We start from the raw sequence: 27,831 nt of genomic DNA, 5'->3' as shown, positions 1-27,831 counted from the left end.
TGATCTGAGGCAAGGAGAACACCATGGGCTTCAGGTCAGCCCAGCTAATGGCCAAACGGAGCTGCTGAGAAAGAGCAGGAGAAGTCAGGGGGTGGGTACAGCCACTGTCAAGAGAGAAGGGCAGCTTGCTTTGCAGACCTGCCATGCTGTAGCAATTATACAGTAATTATACAGCCTGCTGTCCACAGGGAATGAGAAGCCCAAGCAGCAACCTTTAGGCTGCACAGTGGAGCTGCAAGACAAAGGTAAATCAGCTTCACAAGGCCAAACCTGACATTTGGGTACCCAAACCTGTTGTGTTTGGGGTTTTTGGGGTTGGCTTTCTTTTGTTTGTTTTTTAAATAATATTCTAAGATTGCAATGTCTTTAGAACACGAATAATGTTGATTACATTCTTGTTTGGCTAAATACTTTGTGTCCTCACCCTGGATAGGGTCTCTCATTGTTACAGTAATATGAAATTCAACATCCAAAAGCATCCAGTGAACACCCTGGGCTGTGCTTGGACCTGAGAGCCATGCAGTGAAAGATTTTTTAGATTTTGTAAACCTCTCTTCAGCCAACCACTGTCCCTAGCTGATACTTCTTTGCTACAACCTGCATTTTAATAAACTATCATTTCCTCTGCTAATTACCATCAGCAGCACAAAAATCAAGCAGTAGTAAAAGGCTCTCCTACGCATCTCTTCCACCTCCTTGCAGCTCATGCCACACCAAACCACATATTTGCATTTGCAGAGACTGCTTGCCTGAAGTGTAATTGAAGACATACAGATCATCTGTTTACAGTAACAAATTACAGTAATTTCAGTGAGTGACAATTTCACTCCTAACATGGCTATTTTCAATATGCAGTTAAAACACAAGAAAGCTGCTGGTGACATGATCAGAAAGCTTGCAATGACATACAAAGAAGGAATACTGTAGCAATCATTCCTTTAGAGATAGGAAAAGCTATACTGAAAAAGAGAGCCACTTTTCCCTTCCTGGAACTCCAGATGAGGAAGCTACAAGTATGTGATTACAGCATTATACTGTGCGCTACTACACCTTTGTAGCTAGCGTGGGTTGTGCTATGCAAGGAAGAACTCTGCTAGCCATGATCCTGGTCCAAAACCTCCCTTAAGCACCTCTCTAGCAGCAACTCCTGCACTCATTTCCCTTGGCATCCCTATCTACTCCTTAGCTGTTCTGCAGGCTACACAGAATATCCATCTTCCAGGTAGCAGCAGGAGCCACAAAACAAGTTCAAACTGCTGCTTGATTCACCTCATGGGAATTTCTACTACTGGTTATGGCCTCTGGACTGCATTTGTTAAAGCCTGGTGACATGGGGTGACCAGTGCTCCACTGCAGAGCCAGAAACATAAGAACCTTTCACTGGTCACCTGTCACCACACCTTGCAGAAAACAGCGTTGGTAAAGATTTAGAAAGAAGTACAGACATTAAATGTAGTTATCCCAGTATGGTTGGAATCAGAGATTCCCTGGGGAAACTGCTTGCTCATTACACTGGACACTGGCAGAGAAACTTAGAGACCAGTGACCAGGTCCTCTAACTTCTCTGTAGACACTTGAGGGAAAAATCTCCATTAAATATTTTCAGGCTTGTCCTGTTCAAGTGGGAGATTGGAAAGGGATAAGGTAGACTCATTTTTAATTAACAATGAAGGTCACAATTAAAAAATGAAACTATACCTTGAGGGAAAAAATGAGGAAAAAAAAAGAAACACTTAGACTTTCATGTGACTGATATCCCACTAAGCTGACTACTTGCTGCTCAGTTCTTAATACTCTGTGGTTACTTCTAAAACTTTTTTCACCTCTGCTTGTGCTGGAGCAGTGGGAAAGAAAGAAGAACTCACTGCTGAAAACTGAGCACTATCACTGTATCTTCATTTCTACTTGTAAGAGCATTTGTGCAACACCAACCCAGCTCTGCCATCTTATAATCCTTACAGGTGCTCATTACCACAAGCCCTGTTGAGGTAGGAAGCAGTCATATCATCCCTATCAGAGCAAACCACCCAGCCAATGAATTAGATAATTTGCCCAAAGACACCCCAGAGCACTCAGGTTTGTCAAACCAAGGCATGGTGCTGTGCCACCTTCTGACTGGCTCAGCTGAACTCTGTTCCCTTCTATTTTCTCCCATGCTTTTGGAACACCCACACATTTATTCTCAGTTTTAACAGAAATTAAAGCAAACACTATTTGCACAAAGAACGGGGTTTTTTTTAATCAGAAGTTGCAGCTGAGTACATTAAGTCTTGAAAACATTAAGAGTCATTCTAGAAACCAAGTTATCCTTGAATTTCACTAAATGCTTGTTTACATCTCTTTATCCTCAACTGTCCTGCAAATTCTCTCCGATTTTCCAGCCAGAGATAACCTAAGTACAAGATGCAATTAATTACGTGCACCAAGTTGTCCTCACCTGCAATAGCAACCTTGTGTTTAGAGGGACACTAGTTTGGTTCAATTCCTACAGTTACCCTCTCTGAAATCCACCTCTCTGCAAAACCCTCACCTGCTGGAATCAAGAGAAAACAGCTTCCGAGGGGCCAAGAGAATTTCTTATACACATCAATCATCAATGTCACAGGCACTGCAATGGCACCTTCCTCTCTATGTGGATATGAGAACTTAAGACCCTCTCTGCTCTCATCAGTGAGCAACTTCAGCAGATTTGGGTCAGCTGTCCTGGCTGTGCCCCCTCCCAGCTCCTTCAGCACCTTCAGCTCCCTTACTGACAGGACGGTATGAGAAACTGAAAAGTCCTTGACTTAGTGTAAGTTAAACCATCAGTGTGTTATCAACATTGTTCTTACCCTACACACAGCTACTAGGAAGAAAATAAACCCTACCTCAGCTGAAACCAGAGCAGTGAGCTGGCAGCAATCTCTGCTATCTATCATGCTGAAGTTGAAAGGAAATCAGAGATTTTCCTACAACAAATAAATTGAAGTAGGTAAGCCCTTAAAATGAGCCAGCACCCGACACACAAAAGCCAGAAAACTCATTCCTCTTGCCTTTGTTTCTGCAGCACAGCCCTAAAGAGGCTGCTCTGCTCCAGTCCACTGCAGAGTTCATTAGGAAGACACTGCATGATGCATCAGAGGTAGGTGTGTGTGGGAAGCAAAGCTCATAGTTTCACAAAGCATTTTGCAAATGCTTTTCTAAGCATGTGTAGTATCATTTGCCTCAGCTGCTTAAGCCTTTGCATTCAGAGCTCTGCTCACCCCAGTACTTCAAGCTACACAAGACAAATTTAATTAAAATTTCATAAATATTTCTGTGAAGAAAGCCAAGTGAATTCTGTACAAGCAGGAGGAACAAACTGACTGACATCTCTATAAGCTGAATTCCCTGATTTACTTACAAAGCAGTCCGAGGGCAAACACAAAGCCAATTTTCCTCCTACACAGTATACGTCAACCTGAGGAACCTTCTAGGAAAGGCAGGAAAGAATGCACCCATTCATTCATTTTCTGTCTTAAGACTACCAGCTAAGGAGGTACAGCTAGGGAAGGGAAAGGAAAAGGACATCTCTGTGCAAGGCAGCCCTCTACCTAGTATAGGTTTTATGAAGGCCACTAAATTAATTTAGGTCATCCTTATAAGAACCAAAACAAGCAAAGAACCATAACTGAAAGCAAGTTTTCTAATAGGGAAAGTATATACACACCTACCCATCCTGCCCTTAGATGCTTCCTTCAGGAAGGGAGATGAAGAACAGCATGAAGAAAACTTAAATAGCTGCTAAAGCCATATGACTCTTTCCAGTAGCAAGGGTGCTTCACCCTCCAGATATACTGAGAGGGAAGTAACATTTATAGCCCTATTGAAAGCAGAAATAAAGAAAAGTAATGAAAAGACCAGTTGTTTCCCCTGCCTTCCTTCCTCTCTCACCTCCCCCTAACTCATATACCCTCCAGGAAGAAAGATTTAACTCTCCTTTGACTTTTTGGAACAGCTGGTCTGTCTCTAACAAATGAGATACCCAGAAGAGGAAGTTTAGTAATGATTGAGCTGCTGAAGAGACACAGCTGACCTCAGGGCATTGCCTCCCCTCTCTTGGAGAAACACAACCCTTCCTAAATGCCAGAAGTTGAGGCATTTCCCCACAGCAGTTCAGAGAAATCTCTCTTTTTTTTTTTTTATTTTGTGGGATCTATCTTGCTAATATTTCTCATCATTGCTCAAATCTTGCTCTCTGTTTCATCTGAGGAATGCAGAAACAGCCATTATACCATGCTTAGGCCATTATACCATGACAACTGCTGTGAACCTTACATGCAAAAGGCCATGATTTTAGGTGGAAATTTTGGAGTTGTTTCTAACAAGCAGTATTTTCTTATCTCTTTAGAAATGTGGCATTTGCTTAGTTATCTGAGTGGTTTTAGGTTTCCTCTAAGCAAAAGGAAGCAAAGAATTTCAGATAAGAACAAGAGCTGATGCATTTCAAACCGGATTCACAAAAAATGTTTTCATGTCAAGTGTTGTAATGGATCAGGAGAGCCCCTCCATTCTGCACAGCCAAGGACTTTCAGTGTTAATAGAGAAAGTAATACTGATGGCAGGCTATTCTCATGTTCTTCTGCATTGGCAGCAGCACAAAATGAGAGCTACAGAAAATGCCAGGGCAGAGGGACACTGTGTTCATTAAGGGTTGCAGATGGTAGCTCGCAAAATGTGGGGTACATTCCTTGAGCCGCTCAGTTCAAACAGCAAACACAAAACACAACAGGAATTGGACATTCCTCAAGTCATTTCCAAAGCACTGGCCTCAGCCAGGACCAGGGGAGCAAAAGCTACTAATGAATGAGCAGCTGGGTCTTTGACAGATGATCCACACTCAGTGTCAAAGGTGGTATGGGGTCTGCAGCAATACTTGTCAGAAACGTTGTCCAGCAGACTGAATGACAAAAGGGGATGCTTTAATTGTTATTGACAGCAGCCACTTTTTGTAAGAGCTCCTAAGTTTCTTGAAATTGTACCCAAAGCCCTTAGAATGTCCAGAGAACTCACTCTTTGAATTGCCCCATTGTGAAGCTCTCAACCGTACATCTGCCATCACTGTCCCCGCATCCAATTGGACAACTGGGACATCATTACATCAGGTCACTGAGCTCTATACCCAGCTCCTATTAGAAATTAGCTTGAAGTGGCAAATTTAGATCTTCACATTGCTATAAACTCACAGATATTCAGATGTAAGAAGTGAGCCCTGCCTCCTATTTCCAGCAGACATGTGAAAAAAGCAAGCTTGAGAGAGCTGAGCAGTGGCAGTCCTTAGTTCAAGTATGTGCTACCATAACACACCATGAAATTATCATCTAGCAATGACTTAAACTGTGTCCTGAAAAGTATCCCCTTCCCCAGGAGGGGGAAGCAATACTACCCAATCAAAGCCTGTCACTCACAGACCAAGTGCAATTAGCCAGAGGCATGTTGCTACTGATAATAACTATAATGAATCCCCAAGCAGAGACACCTTCCCTGGCAGGCTGCTGTTTGGGCTTGAAAAACGGTTGCAGAATAAATAAAACAAAAACAGAAGCCATCACATTAGCTACTGATTTTTCACCTCCTACTCAAGCACTCCATAGAGATCCACTCTGGGCTCTGTGAAAAGCAAGCAATTACTCTCAATCAGAGATATCTGGCATGGAGGGAGTGACTTAGTGCATTCCTTGGGGTGGGTGGGTATTTTTATACTAATTCAGATAATGGAGCTAGCTTGCTGAGTGGGAGAGGAGGACTACTCATTTCCAAGACTACCTCCCAGCCCCCCCCCCTTCCACTCCATTCCTTGATTTTTAACGTACTCCCACTGCTTTATGACTGGTGCATTACACATAACCAGCTCCTGAGGTGATTGCTCCTTGGTAATAGGAAAGAATTGCTCACATTCCAACACTGGGTGAGTTCATTTTCTTTGGTTTTTTCCCTTTCTTTTTTTTTTTCTCTGGCATTGCATATAGCAACATATATATTACACTGCACCAAACCCACTTACCCCCCCACACCATCTGCCCTGGAATCACACAATTCAGCAAGGTAACTGCAAATGCAATGCCAGGAGCAAAGAAATTAGGTGATGCTGTGTTGCAGAAAGATCTGGCCACAACTTGTGCTCAGCTTTGCACAGCTGGTCTCAGAAGGTACCAGGCTGGTGACCATTATCTCAGCCAACACCAGGACAGGAAAAGAGCTGGTGTCTGACTTCAGACTGACATTTCAGATGTCACTGGCCAGGGTCTTCCAGCTGATATCCTGGGCTGACAGCTTGCCTGGGCATGAACTAACTTCTCCCCAGTTTGCTAAATCAGCATTTGTAATTCTGGTCCCTTTCACTTCTTGTCAGAGGATAAAGTGAGTCAAGAGAAATCCTGTGCTGGCAAGCCAGGACTGTTCCAGCCACATTCCAGGCATACTGCTGGTACAGGCAGTTTATTCCAAAAGACAGCCAAGACCTAGAGACCCCTTTCCACTTCCAGCTACATCAAACCCATTACTCCCTGCTTGGGTCCATTAAACTGTGTGTAAAGTGATGTTGCATCTCTGCAGTTGTGCAAGAATTTGATGGTGTTGGCAAAAAGCTGGTTTTGTATAAAGCACTAGAGAGTAGTGTTGTGCAAAACAACTTACTCACTGATAAATTCTTAGTGCAGTTTTGCCCAGAGGTGAAACACAAGGGCAATATTTCAATGTAATTCCTTAATAAGGCCCTTCCTTACTAAGCACAGTAGGCCACTTATGCCATGCTATTGCTGTCAGCCTCATTGCCTAGAGAGCATAGAGGTGCTTTCCCAAAATGTCACTTACTAGACCTACTTTTGTTTAACCCAAAGGTTTCCCTTCCTCCCACTTCTGAGCACACATTCTCCAGAACAGAATGAAGGAAGTATTTACCCTGGATCACTGAACGACAGTATTAATGAAATCTCTTTCTAGCTCTATCAGTGCTAGACAGCTGGCAGCTGTGGATGCCTGTGGCATCCAGGTACAGACATTTTCAGGGGCTGCTGCTGGCAGTACGCTGCAGCATGAGAGCCTGCAGTGTAACAGGGCTGGCTTTTTTAGTACAGAGTATCTCTCCTGCAAAAAAAGCACATCCCTTGCCAGCATAATACTGCCTGCTGTACAGCAACTGTGTAAGAGCAAATAAATTACAGCAGCACATCCAAATCTCAGAGTTTGCTACAGGGAAACCTTGTCAGCAAATTTCCCCTATGGGATACATAATACGGTCGTCAGATACACTATCACTAGTAGTAGACAGCTGGAAGTCAAACAACAGCTATAAAAACCCTTTGAGATACAATGCTGGCACCTTACAAATTGGGTATTGTTCAGCACCTGTTGTCATTTCTACCATTTTATTTTCTTCTCCATTAATTGCACTGATTTTCTGATAGAGCCTACACACCAAGCAGGTAGGGTAGTTGGCCAAAGAGAGCAAATCTTAGCTCTACATAATTCCACAAGGAAGGTAATTAGTAGCACTCTTGCTCTAACAATTGGAAATAATGCAGAAGAAAGGAGGGACCTGCCTACCACTGAAAGTTTATTTAGATGAAAGACGAGACTTAAAGACAACAGTAAACTTTGAACAATTTGGTGTTCAATCTTGATCCAGAATGAAACCAGGACTGCTGTGAACTGAAGGAGGTACCATTTCTCTAAAAGATGAAATTGTTATTAAATATTAAACCATCAAATTATCATGGCATATTGTGCATGAGAAATCCTCAGACTTTCAGAAAAAACACAACTCTACTATGAAAAAGAGGAACAGTTATTACTGAGGCAGCATGTCAGAACAAATATGCAAGAGCAGGAGAAGAGGAGGGAAATATAATGGAGAAGGAGAGAAAAGCTTTTAAATTTGGCTATGCATAAGAAAACAAAAATTACTCACTTCTCTCAACCTAAACTATGCTGAGGTTTTATCTGTTATATAAATTTAGGCTTCCAATGGAGAGTCAGACCTACATTACCATCACAACACTGAGTCACTCAGCTGACTGACGCAGACATACTGAGTTCTCCTGCTGAAGAACTTAGGCCTTTCCCCATTAAAAACAGAAACAGTCTTCCTTCTTTTCTTTTTTTTTAAAAAACATATTACTCCTCTTGGGAATGTCAACAGCTTTAAAATGGTGTAGTCAAAGTATTCTAACAGAAACTAAATTATTTTCTTGGACAATAACCAACCTGCAACCCGAAAACAAACGTTACCCTCTGTGACAGCCAGGCTCACTTAAAGTTTAAAACCTTTCTTCACCCCTTTGTGCAGCTTCCCACAAGTGAAGTAGAAGCCTATCCCACAAACTGTGGTCATGGGAAAAGCCACTGCTGAAGTACTATGATGACCGACTACTTCACATCAGTCTTAGTGTGAAAGATTAAGAAATAATCCCTGTTGCGCAAGTATTCCTGGAACTCTTGAACCCTGAAAGTTACTTAGCTTTAAAAGGTTAATGAGCACTGAAGGTACTAACAGAAAGGGAATTCTGTAAGTCACTTCAAGAAGTTCTGGCCACGATGATGTCTCACGTTATCGTGTATTTCAAATGAAGTGAATTTAAATGAAAAAATGCAACTCAATTGTGCATCTCACCACTGATTAACCAGCAGTTTGTCTCTTAAACCACTATTAATAAGAGCAGCTCTTCGTCATCCTAGCAGATGAGAGCACTTTTCCATTAAAAAGTCACTTCCCCATAAATCAGAGCTTATCAAGAGCAACATTTGACGTGCGTAAGCAGAGGAGTAAGAGGGGAACTCTGCGAGTGAGCAGCAGGCTGAACGAGCACACAAAGCAGGCTATATGCTGGACCAAATGTGTGCATCACACAGATTCAGCACAGCTAATGACATCTTTTCTTGCCAGGCATTAAGATTCCATTAACCGGTGAATCATTCTGCCATCTGCAAAAAGCAGGTCCTTCCGCCCTCCTCCCCTCACTCAGGACAAGGGGAGGCTTGAAAACAACTTTCAGCTCTTTTAATTTGTCCTTATGAGCAGTTCCATTGTTTCCTTTGGTGATACCATTAGTGATATCTCTAGCTCTCTCTCAAAGAGATTTTACAACAGTGTCATGTAACATGCCAAGACCAACAGGCTTCCAAGTGGCATGTACACCAACATTCAAAGTGACAACCAAAATTGACACCTTTGAAGACAGCCGCATAGACAAATAGATGGTTTCAAGTTCACTGCCATTAAGAAAAGTGGCATTCATTTTTTAGAGCCAGGATTGAAGACAAAATATTGCAACAGAGCTGTGAGACTAGCAAATAGAACCTAAGCTACCTGCTCAGCCTCCAGTCATCTGGCAATTTCCACAGACCACAGGAATCTTCTGGCCCTTCTTACAAAGGAGGGCAGTTTCGTTTGCAGGTCAGTGCCTGCCACACAAGTTTTACTTGGTGATTTGGCTCCCCAATGCCACACAAAAACCTAGACAAAGAGGGAACTCATGTCACCTATCTCAAGCTGACAGTCGCTAACCACATGTCAAGAGCTGCTGCTTCTCCTCATTCCAAGGACACCATTAGTCATGGATGACCAGACCCAGGAGCATTGCAGTAGAGAGTCACTATTTCAAAGTTACTGCAAATGTGATTCCCCAAGAATTTCCTTAGTAGCAGTCCACATCCCACATTGTTCCCACCAGAGCTGGCATGGATGCTTGGACACTCACACTGGCAACCAGACCAGATAACTGATCCAGATGCAAAAAAACCCAACCCCAAAGCCAAAGGTATTTTTTGCTGTGCTAGCATCCTTGGGAACCTGCCATGAAAGCTGGTTAAGATGACTTCAGCAACATTGCTGTAAAAACCAAAACCACGGCCAAATGATCTGCTTTAACAAGGAAATTATTTGGCTTTGTTGTTTTGGGTTTTTTTTAAAAGCTAATTTTCAAAATAATTAAAGCTGCAATTTAAACTCTGTGTTAGGCAGCATCCTCTCCCTCACCACCAGTTTTTTTAAACACTCATCTGGCTCCCAGGTCAAAATGATAGTGCCACTAATGGTCCTGAAATCAGCTTAGGGAAAAAATACCCCAGCAAACCAGTTCAGTGTAACTGATTTCCCAGGCATTTAGCCAGACTTTTTCACTGCTGAGTTCAGACTTACAAACAACAGCCCTCAACCTGCCTCAAGTTACATCTAAATCTTTAAAACCTAGGGCTGCTCCTTCCCATGTCTGGTCAAGAACAAGGGGGGACAGAGACAGCCCAAACTACCCTCCCACCCTAGTCTGTTATTCACATTCAGCCTCCAATTTCTATCAAGGTAAAGAAAAGAGCAGCATCATAGCATAACACCTAGCTTTTACAGTAATTTATCTTAAGTCTCCTATTTAAGTAAATAAGAGCTGAAACAGGAGGAGGAGAAGGCTCAGGTCAGTTGCATCAATTTCAAGGGCTTCGCATTGAATTGAACGTGACATTCATAAAATTGCTGTTAGTGGCCGGGTGCACCTGAAGGATCACTTCTGTCTGAAGAGTGAATTCTGCAGACCTTGTATTTTCAGGGCTTCCTTTGGCTTTGTTTTTTGAATTTATCAAATTGTAGATATTGTTAAGCTAATGTGCAAGCTTACCCATGCTTCCTTACAGCATGAAGCATCTCCTCTCTCCTTCACTTTACATTACAAAGAATCCATCCATGGGGGCTTTTTTGCTGTTTTGGCTTTAAAGAGAACATCATGAAGTGCTGTGCCAAGAAACCTGATCAAGGCACTATTTTAACTTGTAAGTTCTTCTGAAACAAACATTCAACTGGCAGCTTTAAGTAGATAACAAATGAACTCCTCTAAAAGAACATTTTAAATTCAGAGGTAAACCAATTCTGCCCTGCAGAAAGGAAGAAAAAAATTGCCAATTCATTAAGACTAGTTTGATATACATTCACCCCACAAAGAAATGCAGATTGTCACAGCTGCCTTAAGCAGTGATTACAAACCAGTTATTCAGAAGTACCATCCATTCCTTGATAAGAGTTATTCAAGTCATTTTACTACAGTTGAGTATGAAGGCAGCACACTGACAGTCTCCTGATAGTTTCCCAATGTTCCCAGCAGCTGGAAGTGGCAATTTTGCAAGTTCTCACAGAAAGCTCCTGAGAACGGGGAGTACTGAGCTACTGTGAGGTATGCTCAGAGAAAAACGTCATACTAAAACTTTACTGAACTCCCCATGAACCTGGGGTTCCCTTATTTTTTTTTTTACTGCCTCCTATTTCCTTACTCTGGGATTCCAAAAATAATCCATGAATAACTTATCCAGTGACTTAAGCTCCCTTTCTTGGTCACGACTTCGATATTTCATGAAGAGAGCTGCCAGCAGCAGCTACTCAGGCAGCTCAGATGATGCTGCTCCACCCTCCGATGGGATGAGTGCCACAGCACTGCACTTCATGGCAGTCACCGCTGAAGAAGCCACTGTGTCACTGGTGTGTCATAGACATCACTTCTTAAGATTTCTTTCCCATCCCTGCTGTGTCCACAAATACCTCCAGTTTGTATGCCCACTCTTTTAGTCCCCAAGCACTGTGGCCATAACAACAGCTGTAGGGTCTGGGGGCAGGATGAGTGGACATCTCATTGTTCTCTCTGTATGTTGGTGCTTCCCCCAAATGACTGTCGTTACCTGCACAGCAACTAAGCTAATGCCTTGGTATTAGACTCACGGGATATTAGAATTATAGGGGGATAAAAATATAGGGGGAAAAGGATATGAGTAGCAAGAGGAAGTGTTAATAGTGTGTTTAAACAGGTTTTTCTGTCTTCTTGCATCAGGTAGTAATAACTCAACGAGATTTCTCATGTAAAAGAAAAAAACCCTGCAAAACCAGTTTTTGAAGTAAAAACCACTCCAGAGAGCAAACAAACAACTTTCTGCACAAGGCTATGTGGCAGCTTTCCCTCTGGGAAAGCTTTTATTTTTTCCCTTTGTGATTTCTCCACAATTCAAACCTCCGTGTCCTCCCCAGCCCTCAGCAGCTGCTAGTTCACACGTTCTGCAACGTGATTGTTACTGATGCATCTCACAAGGTTTTTTTACAGCCACCTTCATTCTCCACTCTGACCAACTCTCTTCTCCCACCCCCTTGAAACTTCTCACAGGGCAAGAATTTGAAAGAAACAGAAGAGTCAGTCACCTAACTTCAGGTTTGCAAGGAGCGGCTGCAGCCCCAGCTGAATCAGAGCCTTTTGAAATTGAGTCATTTTGTCTAGTTTGCTCTAATGCGATAAGCTAGATGGGATAGAAATTCTATATATTATTACACAGAATTATTTCAAAACATGGAGCTAAGATAAAAGCAGAGTCCAGGGAGGGCTAATCTGTGCCTGGCAGCCCACACTTTAATCACATGCCGATTACTTTGTTAGTCATCTCCTCATCAGTGCTCTCAACCCACTCCTGCTCCTCCTGCAGTAAACTTTAATTAACCAAAGAAACACTGGAGTTACTCAGTGAGAACAGAGGAGCAGAAAAATGGAGGAACCGAATGCCTCTCATCATAGGTGAGAGTGAATCAGTCTGGAGGTAGAGGAAAAGTCAACTCTTCAAACCAAAGCAGCAGGAATACCTGTCTGTGAGTGAACATTTTGAAACAACCCAAAAGGAAGATTTTCACACCATTGCTCTTTCTTGTGTCTCTCCCTGGCATATGCTTCAGGAGAGCAGCTGGTCTTTTACAATAAATTAAATTGAGAAAAGAGCAAATAGAACAACACATGAGTCACCTGCGTGGAGAGTTCACTAAAAATCACTGCTCTTCATCTGCTGTGCATTATCCTTACTCTGATGGGACAATTGTTAGCTAAAAGCCAAAAACAAGCAAGTCACATAATAGCAATGTTTGTACTTTAGGCTGAGCCTTCAGTTCTTTCTAATTTTAGTGAGCTAGCACCACCCCTACATGTCATGCCGATTACCACAACAGTAACAGCATCTGTCATGCTACGAGCAAGTAACATCTGAGGTGTTATGGTTTTGTTATGCTCTTAGGGGTAATAATTAACTACTGATGGAAAGGAAACCACTACAGTAAAGGATGATCCATCCCACTGTACAACAAGTTGAACAAGTTGTCATGACTTGCCGAAGAGAATCTGTGGCAGAGCTAAGGTTTGATCCTCCTGGATCACCATCCTTGCACCAGCACTAGCACTCTTTCCCATCACATCAAGCCAGGCAGTGAGAGATGTGGAAGATGATGAAAGGAAAAGAAGGTCCTGGCTCTTCATCTGGGGATATTTCCGTATTGGTTCTGCAATGTGAAGAACCTACTAGATTACTTTAGTTATCAGGTGAAGTGTCAGAGAAACAAGAGACTGTCAGGCCCCAGACTCTCCCAGTATGCTGAGTCACACAGAAGAGCTGGGACCAAAGCTGCCCATTAGCCTTTCATGCTGGTAAGAGACTCTGCATAGCATCCTGCACCCAGCATGCACCTGGCACATTTGCATAATTTGCAGTATTAGAATAGAAAGAGGATTGTGAAAACAATGACTGAGGCAATATTCAGCTCCAAACGGATGTACTGCTACTACCCAGCTATAACAGGCTGCTGACAGAACTAGCTTTAGATAGATTTGTCACTTCCTTGGTCTCATTGTCCCTTCATTCTTCTCCTACCCTCTGTATCACATCTTTCTTCCCACTTCTCATGATGGTCTACATTTTGCCCATCCATAGCACTCTGCTGCTGCACCACTCTCTCCCTTTCTCTCGAAAACTCATGATGTCATGCCTCACTTTGTGCCAGCATCTGTTTCAGTCACAACAGACCAGGATCCTGCTTCTGACAGTGACTACGGGCAGATACCTGAGAAAGACAATAAGAATCAGATTCTTTTTCCTTCACATGTGGAGCCTCCCCCCTTCTTCTACTCCTCACCTTGTGCTGTCAGTCAGCACTTGCTCTCATGCCTGATCACGTGAGGATATAAAAGATCCTAATAACTAGGTTTGAGAGGAACAAGAGCAAAGCTTTACAAGAGCTCACCATCTGGACAGTGCTTGGTATAGAGCTGTCACTCAGTGCCACATTCACATGCCAAGTCAGATCTATCATTAGAGAGATGCCTGCACGCATGGGCTATATTCACAGCTGAAGCGGGGCGAATCTCAAAGAATTAATCTCCATTTTTACACACTCTTTCATCTCAGTGCTGTGTCCTCTTTCTGACACTTCAAGATGCTATTGCTGCATCCCAAACAGCAAAATAAGCACCAGAGGTAAGGAAGGCTTGCTCCTCCTAAGCACAGAGCAAGAGGCTGGAGATTCATTCTTACCATTTAGGCTCCTGTTCCCCTTAAAGAATTTCAATTTTGCTGTAGCAAACCACTTTCTCCCTCTCATAATCAAAAGCCCACAGCAGTGAGTGCACTTGGCCACCTCTGCGTTTCGCAGCCTAGAAAAAGAGAGAATGACTGTTGTGTTGGCAGGGGAAGGATTTGCCGGCAGCCACGCACAAGCCTGCTGACCTGGCACAACATTCAGCTGTAATGCAGAACTATTTTCCCATGCTGCTCATTGTTAGCATTTAATTGTGAGAGCTGTAGAAAGGGCTAAGGGATTTGGAGGGAGGTTATGGGAAGCGGAGCATGATCTGGAATGCTGCTCGGCAGCCTAGAGAGCAGGCGCGGAGAGACAGCAGAGGCTGCCTGGATAAATGGGGAAGGCTGAGGAAAACTAGCACCATGCAGCAGCCTGTCTCCAAACACAAGACAGACTGGATCATCACAGAAAACAAGTTTCATAGCTGCTCTCATGCCCATTATGAGAGGTGTATGAATCACATCAGTGATAAGAGAGTGACAAATAATGTAAGTACTGCATTATTGGACTGGGGGGAGCAAAGGGAAACTTCAGCGTGGTGTTTGCAGAAGATGGAAGTCCTGGGCTACAAAGGGACCTTTGGAGCTGAAGGAGCCCATGTTTTCATGAGCGTTTACTTTGGTGACTAACATGTAGATGCACAAGTCACCTGATTCCATGCAAGCATATAAATCAAGCATGGATCAAGGTCAGAACTGAATTGCAGGAAATTTATGTACCAATGTAAAGCAAGCAGAGTGTAAAGGGCTGCTAATTTGTTGTCAGTTATGTCACATTCAGGCCCTCTTTCTGATGTAAAGTTTTCAACTCTGAGATAGATATATCTCACAGTTTGATTTATACCAAGAGCTCTCACCTCCTCTAGATTGCACTGAAGATTTTTGATAGTTGCTCACACATGGAAAGAACAGATTTCATCATGCCTTCTGTCATGGTGTGTTACAACTAGTTAAGTCCAAATCACTGATAAATGCCTGTAACCGCAGGAATACCTGTATTCCTTACCCATTCCCTTTCATAGGTTTGTATGCTTTGGTAAGAGTTCTAAAATAATAATACAACAGGTACAGGTTAAAAAAAAAAGAAAAAAGGTCTTAACTAAGCTTCACGGTCCCTTCACTACAAATAAACATCATGCTTCACTATACCCTCTTGCCCATCACTTCCTTTCAGCTCAGTGGGACCCCAAGTCCCTTCTGATGTGTAGTACAGAAGGTGTAACTTACAATGTCACCTAGCCTGAACCCTGCTTGGAATATTAAAACCCAAAAATATATGCTTCTCAATAGCACTCCCTTGATTACCTAATTGATTTTTTAGAAATTAACAATAGTAATGCTAAAACACCCAGCAGCCTAATTATCAGCTGCTTTTCATTTATATTCCCATTAAATTCACAGCTGCTTTGCAAAGTGACAGCCTGCTGCATGAAGGCTGCCTTGTATGCTCTCCCTCAAGCCGCTTCCATTTATTCCATAGAGAATGACGACACAAATAACTCAAATGCCTGCTTGGTTCTTGGCAGATGCCGCTCGCATATGACACACTATTCAAAAAGCAAACAGCAAGAATGACATGACATTCTAAAGGGAAAAAAAACAGGGCATATTCTTCCTCTCATGCTAATAAAGCAGTTAATCTTCAAGTATCTGCTCATCTTTTCACTATCCAAAGGAACTTCATTTTGAGCCCAGTCTGCCAGTTAACCTGTCTTGTAACAAGCCATAACTGAGAGGTGGATAGCTGTGAATGCTGCAACTGCTGTTGAAGTGGGGCAGGGGGAGAAGAATGAAAAGCAAGGTGTTTGTCTGCATGACTGGCACATTCTAGAAAGCACTGTTTTCCAAACCTCCCCCCCACCCCTCACCCCCCCCCCCCCCAGCTCAGATCCTTGGCAGGAGCACCTCAAAAAGAAGAATGAGCCTGCAATTACATTTTGTTGGCTTTGAAACATGTTAAATTGACTGAATATGTGTCAACTTTATGCTGTGAGATGTTTCAGCATCTTGAAAAAGTATTTGCAGATGTAATTTTAATTTGCCAGGGCAAGCATGCAGGCACTTAACCAACAACACAATTCTACACCAAGAACAAGTCTGCATCATCTCAGCTAAGAACTTGTGCAGTTTTGCTAAACAGAACTAGGCTGATTTCAGGCTGGATGTTACAAGGAAACACAGGGAGCTATGTTATACCCGTGCATCACAAGAGCGTGTGGTGATAGGACAAGAGGTAACGGCCTTAAACTGAAGAAAGGGAGATTTAGGTTAGACATTTGGGAGAAATTCTTCCCTGTGAGAGTGGTGAGGCCCTGGCACAGGTTGCTCAGAGAATGGGGTTTGAATGGGGTTTGGGCAACCTGGGCTAGTGGAGAGTGTCCCTGTCCATGGCAGGGGGTTGGAACTAGATGGTCTTTGAGGTCCATTCCAACTCAAGTTCTATGATTACATAGGAATAGCTCTGATGTAACTCATTCTGCCAGCACTTTGGCCCCTGAACTATTGTTGCCCATGAGCAGTACGTCATAACTGCTGCAGTTTTTATACACGTGTTTCTGTCCACTCAGAAGCAGCCTGGGTTTGCCTGCTTCTGAGTTAGAAAACACTCCCACTATAAAATGTTACCTACTATGTGTTCCAGCTGGAATCATCCAAATGACCTAAGGATAAATATTCTAAATAATAAACAGACACTCTGGGGTGTTTTCGTTTTTCAGGCTCCACTAATCACCCTCTGCCCAATACCTTAATTCAGCGTCATCAATGGAAGTGAGAAGCACAACTGAGACATCTTCAAGTAATTACATTTTCACAGCAACCAATTTTAGCACGACCAAATGAAGTTATTTTTATACATTTACACTACCCATAACTAAAGCACCAGAAAAAATACAGAACATGCTTTTAGAGCAGCCATCAAAGGCCAAACACAGCCTTCAGACACAGCTGTTTGCCTATTCCCACTTTAAAACAGTGAGAAAATGGGATGTTTGAGCCATATTTGGTTTAAAGGTTCTCTTAGACTCCTCAAAACCAGTCACAGGACAGAGAACAAAACACGCAGGCTAAGATGTTGAACATGCTCAATTTCTGAAGGCACTGATCATAATTAGAGTAGTTTGTCATGGAAGAATTAATATGAAGGATATAAGCAGGATACAAAGTAATACACAAAACCAGTTTGGCATTATCAGCTGACATCAGATGACAAGCCTATGTTTTAGTGGTTTAAGAGTTGTAAAAATGCCATCCTCATTTAGATCAGACCTCCTGCAATATTCCCTGCACATTCATCTGGAGCAGAGGTTGTTACATTTTGTATATAAAAATCTTGGGACGTGTGCAGCTTATAAAGGATAAAACCACCCCAATATACACAGGAGTAATTTGTAGTAAAAGCCACAACCTGAGCTGAAAGGAAGGAGAAAGAAAATTTGTACTTGTTATTTTATGGGTTGACTCAGACAAAAAGCCAACAGAAACACCCTGAAACCACAATTTTGGGGTATTTTTACTAGCTAATTTTTGACTTGTTAATGTTATTTTCAAATTAAAACCCTGAAATAATAAAATATGGAAAAGCATAATAAAACTAAACAGCCTTGAAGAAACCTGTGACAGCATCTGTAAGCCTTGTTTCAGGTTTTAGAATAAATCAGATATCAAGTTTGGATCTGGCCTAGAATTTTTTTGGGTTTTTTTATTATGGGATATCAAAACTATGAATAATGTACTTAAGTTCCATTACCAAGTCCATCAAAAAACTCTGTGTGTCTTACAGCCTCTTCTAACTACCTACAGCCTCTTCTAACTACCCTCAACTAACATACACAGCTTACTGATGATGTAAACCTGATGAATTACATCTGGTTTCATCATCATGCAGCTCATAAACCACAAAGCAAACCAAAAGCACGTTTTTAGAAAATCATTTGGAGTCAATCAAGTTCCACAGCTTTATGATTCTGAACTTTGAAAAAGAGCAGGGAGGCAAACACATGTGAATTTAAGGCAAAGGGCATGTTTACTATAAATGATATTCCCTCTCTCGCATGGCTGTAAACATTGGTGTGGCTTATTTTTGAAGGGGCAAGAAACACATGACAAGTGTATTCAATGATTCTGTTTGTTAAAGAAAACAAGATGTTGTTGTTTATTGCTTTATAACCGAGTGCTCTGCGACCTTCCCTGATAAATGCTTCACTAGCTGAGTCACAGCATGTGCGGGATTACTCCCAGCTGTACAAGTGTCCTCAGGTTTCGTTTACACCTGCAGATTTACCTGATGTATATTAATTTCTTCTTTAAGTCTAAACTCTCTGAAGTGTGCTTCAGAAGCTCCTGGCTCTGTCACCCCCTCAACGTCACCACACACCCCACCTGCACCATTGGCACTGAGGGTCAGACCACGATAGCATGCAAGAAGGTGGGCGATGTCTGCCGGCCGTCTTGAGGAAGAGGAGCGGAGGGCTCACAGCGTGTACATCGACATATGTTATGTGGGCCACAAGAGAGCACAGCATGCGTCACGCTGACTTGACGCTATTTTAAGCAGCAATGGGTAAACTAAATGACTTGGATGAGCAACCAAGCACCCCCCTTTCATTACGTGCTCGAGGGGAAAATGTCCGAGTCTTCTGAGATTCCTCCAGCAGAGAAGCCCAGCAGTACTCTGCTTATTAGCTTCTACCCTGGGGTATTCCCACTCCACAGATAGGGAGCAAGGACGAGGGGTAAGTAACTTTGCCCATGGTTTAAACTGCAAACCCCTGGCTGCATAAAACCTCAGGCCTCCAGGTTTTAAGCCATACTCTCCACATAATCCCTAAAGATCCTCTGCCTGCAAAACCTGATCTAGAAAAACCTAGCTTTTGCATGACAGGTACCAATAACCTCTACACTGGATCACCAAAGAAACGCCAGGCACCTTATCTCAGTTGACTTCCCTCACGAGCTTGAGCAAAGTCTGAACACGGGTGCAGGCACGAGTTAGCTGCACACCCTGTTTTGAGAGGCTGGCATGAAGCAAATGGAAAGCCAAGCCTGACCACACAAGCAACAGTATGAAACCAAAAGCATAAGATTCCTAAATGACTTACATGTTGTGGTGGTTCAGCCCCAAGCAGTTGCTGAGCACTACTCACAGAAGAGAAACACGCAGAGCCTCTGTGGTTTGAGATAAGGACAGTTACCTGACAAAAACACCATGAAAGGGGAACAATAACAGCCCATGGCAAATTTTACTCATACCCAGTGATAACAGAGTACCTTACTGTCTGACCAGCACAACACAGAGTACTGAACTGAGGACCAGCCCAACACCCCAGCCACACTCAAACTGCCCTGGAGGCACCTAGGGGTGCCCTGCCCCACCCAGCCCCTTTTATGGGGGAGTGATGTCAGGTGGTGTGGAAACAGCCTGAGCTAACTCAGCTCACCTGGGCTGACTGCTTGGGGAGGGTAATTCTGGCCTGGCCACAACCAGGACACGTGTAGCCAGCCTTTGAAACCTTAAGGCACCCAGGTTTACTGCACTCTGCATCCCACTTTCACACACACCTTAATTATGGCACTATTTAGACACAGAGGGCTCTTCCAGTGGTGCCTACATCCTTATCCTACCTGTGTGAATGATGCTCAATGGGCAGTTTGCTTTCTGACCAAGGGACATCTCAGAGACTTGCCCCCAACCAAGTGAACCATAGACACACTTGAAGTTACCTCCAATGGAAGCCTATCCTAATGGAAAAACATTCAAAAAGAAAAAATTGTAAAGAAATATTCATACTGCACTTAAAGGGCATGTTATTACAAGATCAGCCCCTAAATAAATTTACAATCTCTGTTAAGTAATTTTTCATACAAAAGCAAACCACGGTGAAGCAGGCAGTGAAGTCTAAATCATGGCTCTATGCCACATTGTTTACAGGTTCCAAGACAAATACGGAGGCCAATTTGCCCAATGAAAACAAACAGCTCCACAAGACTGTTGTGTTTCTTGTGTTCTTATGAGGTGAATATACATTTTATTCAGCTCAGTGTGTCCATGTGGTAAGTGCTATACACTGACTCAATTTTGCATTTTTTCCTGCAGCAGAACCCAAATTGCTAACTCACATCTGTAGGTTAAACCATGCCTAATTTCCTTCCTTCTATTATTCTATATCTCCTTCCTCTCTTCCTGTTTGTGTGCTAAGGATACTGACATCTACTTATATCGCTTTTAACAATTTCTCCAACCAAAAAATTGCTGTCAGAGGTTCTTAACTGGTCTCATTAGACACATGGAGTCCTTTAATGCCATGTAAATGCAAATATACTGTCTGAAAGCTTGACTAGTTCCAAAAGAGAAGTGAATCAATATCTACTGAACAACCTGTACTAAAATCACTTATTAATAAAACCAATGATAGAACCAGTCCAGAGAGACTTATTCAGTGATTTAGAGCTTCAAAACAAAGTGTTTCCCTGCTCAGATCTATACAGATGCTCCAAAGAAATCTAGAAAGATTATTTCCCAAGGCATTTCACCGGAAAAAAAAAAAAAAGAGGAAGAGATTAGCATAGCTGATCAAATAATTCAACCATTCTGCACCACAGTTCCTGACAACAGCTCCCTCAAGGTTAGCTTTAAAATTACATCACAGCCTATTTTGGCCTTGTGTTACATTAGTCTGAAACCATGTCTATATTTTATTGAACTCTGATTCTGTTACTGGTATTATATATTGCCCAGATTAAATTTTTGAGCTGGTTTCATGGTTTGAAAAGCATCGTCATCTACTGGTAGGGAGTTTTTAGTGCAGTGGGAAATGGAATTAGGAAAGATCTACTGACTTAATTGAAGACGCCACTAAAAGCATTTGTCAACTGCAAATATCCTGCTTTCAGATTTTAGCTGTGATCCTGGGAGGAGAGTGTGGAGCAAACGACTCTCTCTGCACAGAGCAGCTATACTGAGGAGAAGTCTGAGACACAGAACAGGACTGTCTATGTACATTACAGCTGAGGATGCATTTACTGCCTTTAGACCCACTGATGTTATTCAATACAATGTTTGGATGTGCAATAATTTGCTGTGATAATCATGCTATGTTGTGCCTGCTTTCTAGCTCCAAAGAAAACACTGTCCTTGTAAGAAAAACACAGTTCAACACCACAAAACCCTCTACCTTTTCCACTGCTGCAATGTATATTCAAATCCCCAACATGATGAAAAAAAATGCCCAAATGAGTGCCCTAAATCTAGACATATTAACACCAGGAGTGCTAGTGAAATAAGCCTGCTTGGAAGGCAGAGGATAAAACCCCTGTGTTTGAGTTCTCCTACCATGTTTTATCCCCATGGCTTAAGATATCAGTGTCATGACTCATTCTGGGGATTGAATTGCTCCCTGGGCGACACCACCTCCTCATACCAGCTTTGTTCCTCATGCTAGTACAAATTGGTCATCCATGAACACTGAATGAAAAAACTTCCTCATTACTCATCGCTGGATCTATAAAACTAATACCACAAAGCGATGTTTAAACAAGCCCACTGCTGCTTCAGGTATGTGGCCTTCCAACATTTCTAGGCTAAATAGTTTCATCAGGTGTGACAGGGAGGATAGAAAAATGAGAAAAAGTTAGACACAACATCTGCTTTGTGGCTCTCTATAAAATCTCTGGATCAGTGCTGCTTGCAGCACTTTGGATCCATATTTAGCTTTTCATGTTTATTTGCTTAACTAGCACACCCCAAGGAGATTCTGAGAGTGATGCTTAAAAAAACCCAAACAAACATAAAAAGCCACCAAACCTTCAAACTCAGAAGGCTCAGCTCTCAGCAGCACTTTAGCTGATTAGCTGTCCATCCTGACTTACACTGTAAGACACTGTGCCTTCCCATACTTAATTACAGGCTACACATCAAATCCTCCTGCTGAACATAGGAAGAACAGGTGCTTGTCTACACATGCTCCTGCCTGCACCTGTCCTGGAAAAGTTCAGTTGTTCACCTGACCTGGCATGAAACTAAAAACTCAGGGAAAAGCAGGCTGCATCTCAGTAATTAGTGTGATTATAAGCTCGGTTGCTTAATTCAAAAGACACTGCAGTTCTATCAAATAATTCCCATTATGATGGTCACTGACAACAATCATCCTCTCATTCCCAGGGACATTGGTTGCTTTTCATTTTAAGCTCTCCCTGCTGGTAACTGTACAGGGTCGAACAGCATATTTCACCTGCTTACCAAATTATGTGAATAGGCTTGACTAAGATGAGGACAACCACCCCCTGAATTTCAGGGGACCTAATCAGAATCCATCATCTATCCCTGAGTCAACAAAATTAGCAAGCCAAGTTGTGAATCCTCCTGCAGCTCCAAAGCTTTGGAAAGACTCTGGATCTATAACTACACTGAAGAACTGGAAGCTTCTCACAAGGGAAGCATAGCATGTGGAATCAAAAGTCTCATGGGAAAAAATCCAGAATATGAAACAGCACAGCATATCCATTATACCTTTTTTCCCTCTGTAAGGAAAGGATGTAGATAGTGCTGCACGTAAGTAAGATAAAACTGCTTGAAAGAAAACTAAACAAACAACCAAAAAACCTCCCATAGATTTTTAGCCAATACACAATGACTAAAAATTATCCCAGAGCCCAAAAGTGGTGTTGATACCTCTGTTGTGTAGTTAGGCTTCCAAATGACCCGTGTCTTAGTATGTTCTTGGCAACCTGTCATCTTGGTTTCCCCATCACATCAACATGGATACCACAATATTTTTATATGATATTTAGCATTTAAAGGAATATCAACCAGTAGCTCCACTTTTGTTTCCCTTCAAGTGACATATAAATAGAAACACGGGTGAAGCGAGTTCTAGTTGCCCATCTGATGATACTCTTCTTTTATTAGCAGTCTCTGCAAAGCACCATTTGCTTGCCAAGGATGCAACCTGGCTTCATTTGGAGACGGCTGCAATGACATGCAAGACAATTACTGTAAGAGGCATTTCAGTTTCATTTTCAGAGGAAACATCTGTAGGACTTTCAGTTTCTCCAAGCATCGGATCAGCTGTAGGATGTGAGACAACACTCTGATTACCAGGAACAGGATGCTAAACCACATGAAAGCAGTCTCGCTGCTCAAGTAGTGACTAACATGATGTAGAAAGGAACATTTAACAAGTTTGTTCACGCAACAGGATGAGTGGTTGCCATATCTCACTGCTACGTGCAGGCTCCAGAAATTCTCTCACTTCAGGAAAATGTGTCTTCAAGTCTGTCAGTGAAATGAAGGATGGAAAAGTTTGGAACAGTAATGTGCATATTTTGCATTTTATGCAAATTGTACATGTTGTTTATATTGGTAAAGAAAGCACATTGCTGCATGTGAATTCTGCAGCTACTACAGCACAGTTAATGTTTTTAAAGGTTCATGTACTGTGTAGTTAGCAAAAATAACCTTATCATATTTAAGCATAGTTAAGCATAGTTAGGCAGCTTCTAGGTTTCCAGGATAGGAGTAAAACATAGCAGGAAAAAGTCAGATTTTGGTGGTCCTTGATACTGCTCTGATGCCAGGCATTGATGATCTGGTTTGATGCCAGCAGAACTCAGTCTTTGCCATGGCCTCCTCCAATTCTATTTTAAAGAAGAAGTATTCATTTCTACAACATAAGGAAGCTTTATTATGCCTTGTTCTGCAGGGGGGCAGGGACAGAGATACCGAGGTCCATAGGTGTCTGAGTGGCTCAAGTTCTGATTTTGTTAATTTCAGGAGAGGCAGCAAATAATCAGAAGGCTCTTTATAAATAAAGTTTCACTGTATCAAATGGTTTCTTTCTAATTTTGATTGCCCCCCAAAAAACTCCTCACATGGCCTAAGTAACTCTGATCAGGAGCAGTAGCTGCCCCAAGCCAAGACACTATAATTTTTCAAAACCTAGGAATGTATGACAGTTCCTGAAAGCAGCCTAACCATGCCCCAGTGGCAGCGAAATTACCTGTGGGTGGATCAGAGCTTCTTTGGGCACTTCTCAGTGACAAGTCCCGTTGTGCAATTAGCTCTAACGTTACACTCAGAGCTTTCTTTGTTCCTTATACAGGTCTACCTCACCCATACTCACAGATCCTCATAGTGGTATTTACTACCTCTCTTGCAAAGCTCTCTTCTTCTTTCACCTTACTTTCCTTTAAAATTCAGCAGAGATACAAGACCTACAACAGCAGCCTATTTTTAAATATGCTTCCTTGATTACCGTAAATCCTGTGTTCTGAACAGAGCACTGAGACCAGGAGCGTGCAGCTCCCATGTGGGCAGACCACCAAATACTGACTGCCAGCACCGAGCTCCAGCTGTGGGACACAGAAGAGTAACTCATCCAGCTCTTTGTGGGTCACTGCTAGCCAGTGCTACAAACCCCAGCCAAAGCATGGCACACAGCTGGCAGGAGCCCCACACTGGGGAAAACACACACAGTCATCACTGCTGCCAGCTGCACCCAACATCCCCTTTTCTCTCCTCTCATGTACTGGTTACCAGTTTCCCTCTCCTCACATACAATACCCTTCCTTCTGCCTGTGCGCACCACTGCAGGCCCCAGGTCTCCTCTGGCCCACAGCAATCCCACAGCAACAGCCTGTTCGTTATTTCCCAGGTCCCTCCCCACACACAAACAGAGAATACCCCCACGCTATTCCCATATTAACCTCGAGTTCCTACTTCCCAAACCTCCCATGCTGCTGGCTCGCTGCTCCATGCTCCTCTCCTAATCCTCACAGGCTCCTCACATTGCTCGCTGCAATGGCCCTTGCTCCCTACTTTCCAAACTACTCTCATCATCTCAACTCCCCTGCCACCCAGACCCCTTCTGGATGTAAGGAGTCTTAGCAACAGACTTCCCGGCACCCCAAGAAGAAGGACCAGCATCTCCAGCTGCCACCTTCTGAAGTCCCCAGGCATCCCTGGGGACTGACACAGGTGGCAGAATCCTCAGAGAAAGAAGTCGCACCTTGACTTGGCATATTGCTCCCAACTGAAGAGTCACTTTGAGCTGAAAATACCACCTGACAAGCTGCATGTTGTGTAGGCTTGATTAAGACTCCTCAAGCGGACCTGCCTCTTGTGTTAGTAAAGTACTGATCACACTGGCACATTGCTGTTCCCCTCCTAAGCCATTTTGTCAGCTCTCACAAGCTCTCAGTTGTATGGGAATGGAAATCTAAGAGCCTCACACTCTTCTGAAGTGGATGAAGTCCTAATGCTCACAAGCGTTCAGTCCGTTCTTCCTAATGCTGGCATTTCCTTCTTATCTCCATGCTGCCCCACCCTGGGTCTTATTCCTCATCAAGCTCTGATTCACTTTTCCTCCTCAGTTTTAGTCACCATGCCTTTTGCACCCATGGGGCACAATTGCTGCAGTCATTCAGAGCACAGAGCGTGTCTGAGCCCTCAGTTTCTTTGCTTAGCACCACAGCCCGAGTCGACTACTTTGGATATAGAGAATTAAATTATGTTTGGAAATGGGCACACACTCACCCACGTGATCCTGCTTCCACATGAAGGTCTGTGTATACCAGCATTCCAAAACCTTAAAATTAGGCCAAATTTCAAGAGAGTAGAACAGCAAAAAGTGAAGCCTTAAAACAAGCAGAACTTCCCCAAGAAGCTTCGAGTCTGTGATTTAAAGCGAAGAGGCACCCAAAGAGGAGAGCTGTGTATTTTAATCATGTGTCTGACCGATCAGCATTTCTTTCTAACTTGATTTTATACGTGTCAAACTTTCCAAAGGTCAGCCAGAGTCAAACAGCCTATAGAAACAAATACTGCAGGAGCAACCACAAAAAAAAAAAATGCCTCATAACATGAAATATTGCAAAAGTGCCTTTATGGGCCAAGTTGACAGCTCTGCCCAAGAAAACAAATGGTAAACACCCCCCCCCCCCCCCCAAAAAAAAAAGACCCATGCTTAGAGGCATGGTTAGCTCAAAAAACCCCAACACATCTTCAGGAAAACAACCCTTGAACCCTTGAACTATTAACATGGTGTTTTCTTGATGGTTTGATCCAAATGGGTACACCAATGACTTTCCAGCCTGACATACTGCTATTGACAGGGCAATGTCTCCCATGCAGGCAGCCTACCAGAAAAGCCTAAAAGAATCCAGTGTCTCCATTTTGGCCCACTGTTGGATTGCAGTTTCAGTCATGAGGACAGACTGTTTTGTTTGCAGAAGCCAATTTATTATTAGTATTTTGCTAGCGACTAGGTCCCTGTGCTGAGCAGAGCAATCCATCCATCCAAAGTTGAAAAGCAGGGACCATTCGGATATAATGATGTCTTTAGGGCATGAGTTGCTGCTGAGGACTCCAATCTCTGACCCCAAGTTGCTCCAGGATTTAACATAAAGGAATGCAGAGTATTGCTGATGTAGGTGTACTTACTCACCGTAACTCCTACGTGTTTCGAAAGACCATGGAGCCCCAACTGTCTTAACAAAAATAACTTCAGCTCTATGTTCCCATTAGCTCCGGCTATAAAAATAACGCAGCAGACTGTAAAAAAAGGGGACATCATTTTGGACCTGTAACTGAGCGAGTTTCCATTGAGAGTTACAGACGGCGGGTGATACGGAAATACTGTGCAGCACCACTACCACCTCCTGGACAAGCTAAGCACGGCTGCAGGGCGCCTCAGCGTCCCTTCCAGCTGTCAGTCAGTTTGCTTTCAGGACAGGCAGCCCCTTCATGAGCCCCTAGGCATGCCCAGCTACACTGGGTACCAGAAAGCCCACCTTCCCAACGAAGGCTGTGCCATCACTGCAGTGTCACGGCTACCCCGGTGTCACTGCAGCCCCACAGCTCCAGCACGGTGAGAAAGGCTCCAGGCACATCCATGTGCAGAGTCACGTCCCTCAGGCAGCTTCCTGCCAGGAATCACAGTGGAAAACCTCAACACTAATGGAAACAGTTTGTCTTAGATAAAACCTAATCAAATTACCTTTTCTTTCTGTTACTAAGTTGGGGAAACAAATTATATGGCATTTGTGATGAAGCACTGTTGTAAACTCACACACCTTCATTTGGCAGTAAACATTAAGTTCTTTGTATCAGGTATGATAAAATTCCAGTAACATGGTACAAATTATTTTGCAATTATTGTATTACTGCAGTATAACTTTGTAGCCTGTAAATAACATGGCTCAGTTCTATGAATACACTGTAATACTGCACTACAATGTATGAACACCTCATAAAAAGTAAGGATTTGTGAAGAGAGACAGTTCTGGTGGCTACTCTGCTGCCCATGGATAAGATGAAAGTACAGGATGCAGTTAGAAACACTCAGATACGGCACAAACATACCTGACCTTGCTCTGGTCTCCTAACACATGTAGAAAGAACAAAATCTTGGCAACAGATAGATAATGCATCTAAAGAGTGCTAATGTGCTACTGTATCACTTC

Source organism: Gallinula chloropus (assembly GCF_964237585.1).
Source record: "Gallinula chloropus genome assembly, chromosome: 5".
Lineage (NCBI taxonomy): Eukaryota > Metazoa > Chordata > Aves > Gruiformes > Rallidae > Gallinula > Gallinula chloropus.
The sequence above is the reverse complement of the archived record's forward strand: the minus strand, read 5'-3'. Positions refer to the sequence as shown.